This window comes from Amblyomma maculatum, chromosome 4, assembly GCF_055883805.1.
Source record: "Amblyomma maculatum isolate TAMU_Amacu chromosome 4, ASM5588380v1, whole genome shotgun sequence".
NCBI classification, from domain to species: domain Eukaryota; kingdom Metazoa; phylum Arthropoda; class Arachnida; order Ixodida; family Ixodidae; genus Amblyomma; species Amblyomma maculatum.
Genome location: NC_139347.1, coordinates 86,207,638 through 86,213,637, shown reverse-complemented (window position 1 = coordinate 86,213,637; position 6,000 = coordinate 86,207,638).

The following is a 6,000-nucleotide window of genomic DNA, read 5'->3' as shown; positions in this document are numbered from 1 at the left end:
GTCCACCACCGAAGCAGTGGTGGGTGGGTGCAATGATGGCCTTGACTAGCAAGCACACACGCTCAGACTTGTATGCTCAGCTGCACAGCCAGTCACGTGATCATACAGAGTCTGACGCCAATAGTGCAACTCTCATACCATCACCTCGGGACTGTGTTCACGGCTCGTTTTGCGGCTATCAAGAATAAAAAACCACATTATGCAACCGAAAGGGGAACACACCCCAGGAAAGATGTTAGTGATTTATTTAAATATTGTGAATTTAAAAAAAATATTGCGCTCACAGGATTCAAACACATTTTAGTTCTGAGATAACTAGTGCTAATCCATTGCGCCACAGAAGCTTTTTTTTCTTTATTGCCAGTTCTCGACAAATTCAATCGAACGCACAGGAAAGCACTCGCATGCCGCCAGCTGACAACTTTGTGTAGGTTTTGTTACATTAAAATTCTCTAAGCGTTGTCACCGGTTCCAGTCGTGGAACCCGTTCTGGTGTACATGACTGCATTTTCATTTCCTCCAAAAAACTGGACATGCTCCTGAAAATACATGCGCACAGGCCGGAAAGTAGAGAAGAAAGAAAAAGAAGAGGGAGAGAAAGATGTGCACCACAATAGCCGTCGTCCACCACCTAAGAGGTGGCGGATGCAATGATGGCCCACAAGAGATAAAAATTCGCTGGCTGGCTAGCACCCGGAGCAAGCGGCGTCGATATACCGTCCCAGCCCTGTAGGGCCAGGAACTGCCACCCTTCACCTCCTCACCCGTATCATCCTCTGTAGCTGAGCCACCTCCGCTGCCTCGTGCGAACAGAAGAGAAAAAGAGGGAGAGAAAGACGCGCGTGAGGGAATGTCGTCAGAGTTGTAAGGATGAGAGAGGCTCTTGCAGTACCGTCTACTAGCCTTTCAGAGGCATTGGGGAAAGAGGGAAGGCGAATTCGACGGTTTTGAGATGGGGTAGAGGGGGGATGGAGCAGAACGGGCCGTATTGTCGTTACATAAGCTTGGTGCTTCTTTTCTCGCTCACCCTGTGGAGAAGCGTTTATCGTGTTCTCGCTGACCTAGAAACACAATAAGTGCGACCCCGAACAACCAGGCAGATTCGCTGGTGGATTGGAAGTTGTTTGGCGTCTTTGCGAGAGGCGTTAAAGGATTCGTTGGAGACGACCGCGCAGTGACGGCGTTTCACCTTAAGCCACAATAGCAGGCCTAGCGCGAGCGCTCTTGCTAACTCCATTACTAGCTTCAGTTATCTGCTGAGCGTAAGATCTGTTAAGCATGGCTATATAGTCATATGTTTAATTCTCTGTTTCTCGCTCTTCGCCGGCCGTTGCTGTACCCTTACAATGGTCTCTGCCTCGAGCCGATAACGTTTTTTCTTCGCTGCTGCTTCACGGCAAGCTATATCGGCTAAATGATCAGTCAGCCTGACTCCTGTCCCGATGCGTTGACGAACTCGAGACCGGCACACACATCCACGGCGAGACTCGGCAGTGAAGCACCAGCGAAGCAGTCGCTATAAACACCGCGCATAGTCACGTGGTTTTACAGCGGAGACCTTTCGTGTACACGATCGGGATGGTCTTCCTCGTCCCGGGGCCGCCCAACGATTGTTCTTCCGCCATTGTGGCCATTAGAGACCAGCCAAAGCTTCTCCATGTCAGAGCTGGACAACGCATGGTAGCACCCAGGTTTCGCGTTTGCAAGATTCTCTAAATCTGGGTTTTGCAAGTACCCCCACAGCGTATGATAGACCGTTTTATTAAGAGCGCTGCCATTTTGTGTATGTGGCGCCATCTAGCGGCCGAGTTGTGAACAACCACCATGCTGGTATGTGGGGTCCCATCCGCGGAACAGGCGACAAGTAGCGGTAATCAGCATTTTGGAGCTTTCGCGTTCAAATTTTTGCTTTCTGAAAGTACCTAGCTGAAAGAAAAAAACTTTTTCAGTAGCAGCGAAGCCATTCGGTCAGAAATGACAAAAAGTTAAGTCGGCTGAAGGCTACAAGCCTGATTACAATTAGTGTGTAACTTTTATGTGGCACAGAGAGGCGGCGGCGCACCACTGGCAGTGATGGCAGCTTTCGATCTACTTTTTACTCTTAAATGCTTTCTAGAGACGGCTTACCGTAACAATTTGAGGAAAGAAAGAAAGCGAATGTAGCCGTTTCATGTCACGTTTAGGAGCAATGCTAATCGCGCTAGATTTGTTGGATCAACCGATCCTTCATATACTTTTTACTGCTTGAGCGGCTACTGCGGAAGTTCCCACACCTCCACTGGGGTTCTATTCTTATGTATCCACTATCCATTTCGGATCCATTTACTCTACCCTGGCTACTTTTGTTGGGTGACAATCAGACAGGGTGTTCAAGCGTCCACTACTAGGCAATCGGATTTCAGCATTGCCTACATATGACTCGACCACCTATTTGCCGGTATGTGCGGGGAGTGGTGATGACTTGTCAACAGCGGAGGCTGCTATCCTGCAATTTCTCTGACTGGGCGTTAGTTGCGTTTGTCTGACGCTGCCGTCATGCTGACATTAAAATACAAGATAAAATGGACAAATGATACCTATAGAATAGGGACCTTAAATTATGTCCCATAATGACCTCATCGAAAGTTGCTTTTATATATAATCCATTTTTCGTCGCAAGGTTTGCTTACTGCAAGCAATCGCTGCTATTCCTATGATCATATTTCCATTTATTATCGGCAGCAAAATCTTACAAGATGCGTGTTTAAAAAAATATATATATTTAGCGTTGTTTCACTAAATAAGTTGACAACCAATTCATTAGTATATCGTTGTCTTCAAGTGGGACAGATTCTTTCATATTTGCATTAACCTCAGGTGACTGAATCGAAATAGTTCTTTACCTGGCGGCATCTCGTAAATATTTGCCGCAAGGAATATCATCCGCTTGTTGCCCAAAGTCTGCCGTTGTTGCACGGGTATTCAGCTTTTCCGGTCCCTACTCTACAAACACAGTGTTCGGAACTTGCACGAAAGGCTGTCAAAGCGAAACATTTTCGGTTGGGGCTTGAAATTCAGAAGCTGCTCGTCTTCGCCCAATTGAGTGAGTTGCAAGTGGAACAGTGTAGAGCGACACACGCGCATACCACCGCTGTTAATCTTTTATCTTCTGTTAATAATCTCCTTTTGGTTGTTATTTTTTTGTTAATGCAAACAACTGAGTAAAAAAAAGATTGTGCTAACCGCGGCAGCTGTTAGCAGCTAAACTGCGGCCGGCGGAAATGAAACGATCAGGGAAATAAAGGAAAGGAAGGGGCGAAAGAAGAAAGAACAGGGAAAGAAAGCACATCGCTCACATCAGCTAATCGGCTTATATACTTTGCGGCTATTCAAGACACTCTGTGTGCAAAAGACTGCAACGTGTGCCCTTTCTCCGTAGAATGCTCTGCCGCCCCCGCTGCTATCCCCGCGTCCCCACATACCAGACAGGAGAAGCCGCGCAGCGCGTTCCGGTTCGAGGCTATTTTCCTCCTCGCCGCGAAAACGGTCTGTATGGCTTCTTGCAAAAAAAAAAAAAAAAAAAAAAATTGAACATCAAACTTCAGGATACGGCACCTATCTTGTTACCGTATTTACATTGAAATCTTAAAAGCAATTACAGAATATTGCCTTTTCACGCCAGCCACAGCTGACAGTTTTCGTGTAAATGTTATGGGATTTTGATTTCGATAAATTGCGAGGGCACTGAAGTCTGTTTCAGTGGAGAAATGCGAAAGCACAAGCGTTTGTTGCTGCTGCGGATCCTGAATCGCGTGGCACTTTGTCAAGGGGCTCCGGTGTGAGGGCCCTCGTCTTGCCTGTATTTGTTTCTGACCAACATCGTTGCTTTTTGCAAATAATCGTGGATCGCGATACACATTATGTCACGTGACTTTGGTGTGACGTCATGCTCCTTGCAAGTTGTCCTGAATTCCGTGACACTTCTTCCACGGCTTAGTCATGGCGCCACATTATTAGCAGTAGCATATATTTTCATGGCACTGCATAAACCATTTTCCACCTTTATTTTTGTGCCTCGTGATGTTTTAGCGAGAATTACACTCTGCTACTAGTCGAGCATTTCGCGGTGGTCGGGAGAGGCCAGTTGTGCGCATGCGCAGTTACCATGGCAACCGGAGAGAAGCAACAGGTACAGAGTACATTCTAGGCCACACTGTTCTAGGCACTCTAGGTGCAGCGTGCTTGTCGCCGCGGCCACGCGTCCGCTCCATCGTCGTAGCCATGCGTGACATCACGTGGATGAGTAGTTGCGCACTGCGGAGTGAGGTCCCTGCTCCACAGAAACAAGCCATCCGCCTGGCGGAAGAAGCCGCGAAGAGCCAAGGCCTCTGCCCAATTCTGATCGCGGAGGTCTCGGCTCCCGTCCCCTAGGCCTGCGAGCCGGGGGCGGGGACAGGGGGCCTCCTTATCTGGTGGAAAAATTTGTTATCACATCAATCACAGTTGTGCACATGCGCTGATACCATAGTAACCGGAGAGACTCCACAGGTATGCCGCACGCCGCTCTGAAACTCTACCAAATTGAAATACTGTATAGACAAAATTGAGACCGTTGCATGCTACTTTACAAATTATCGGGCTGTCTTCATCTCTGTCAAGAAAAATGAATAAAATATGTGTATACCAATGTCTCTCATTGCTAAACATACAACGAACACAAGCTGAGCTAGGGGAACTTACCTCTTGCTACGTATATCGTGGCATAGCAGAGCTAGTTCAGTTCAGGCGTTCAGTCGCGTCCGACTCTTCGTGACCCTATGGACCATGTCACGCCACGCTTTCCGGTCTCTCACTATCTTCTTAACATCACATAACTTCATCTGCAGTGCCTCGAGGATGCCATCTAACCATCGCGTTCGCTGCCTACCCCTTCTCCGGCGACCCTTAACCTTTCCCAACATCAAATCTTTCTCCAGCGACTCCTCTCTTCTCATCAGATGACCAAAGTAGCTGAGCTTTAACTTTAGAATTTGACCCTCCAATGAGCAGTCAGGGTTTATGGTCGACAATATCGACTGATTTGATCTTCTGGCAGTCCAAGGAACTCTCAAGAGTCTTCGCCAGCACCACAATTCAAACGCGTCAATTCTTCGGCGGTCAGCCTTTTTCACAGTCCAACTCTCGCATCCATACATCACAACTGGAAAGACCATAGCACGAGTTATACGGATCTTGGTTGGCAGACTAATGTCTCTGCTCTTTACTAGGCGGTCAAGGCTAACCATTGCTCTCTTTCCCAGAAGCAAGCGTCTCCTAATTTCATGGCTGCTGTCTCCTTCCGAGGTAATCTTGGAGCCCAAGAACAGAAAATCTGTCACAGCTTCCACTTCTTGTCCATTGATGCTCCAGGACTTGATAGGGCAAGACGCCATGATCTTTGTCTTTTTAATGTTCAGTTTAAGCCCAAACTTCTCACTCTCTTCTTGTACGCGAATCAGAAGTCTCCTGAGTTCCTCTTCACTTTCTGCCATTAAAGTGGTATCATCCGCATATCTAAGGTTGTTGATACGTTTTCCAGCAATCTTCACTCCAGCAGAAGACTCGTCCAGACCGGCCTTCCTCATGATGCACTCTGCATATAGGTTAAATAGGCAGGGCGACAGTATGCAGCCTTGCCTCACCCCTTTCTCAATCGGAAACCAATCAGTAAGACCATGCCCAGTTCTGACTGTGGCCTCTTGCCCTTCATACAAGTTCCTGAGGAGACAGATGAGGTGAATTGGAACTCCCATCTCTTGGAGAGCTTGCCACAATCTGCTGTGATCTACGCAGTCAAACGCTTTCGCATAATCAATAAAGCAGAAGTAAATGGGTTTCTGGAACTCTCTTGCTTTTTCCATGATCCAGCGAAGGTTACCAATTTGGTCTCTAGTTCCTCTGCCCTTGCGAAACCCAGCTTGCACGTCCGGAAGCTCCCGATCCACATACTGCTGCAGCCTACCTTGGAGGATTTTCAACATC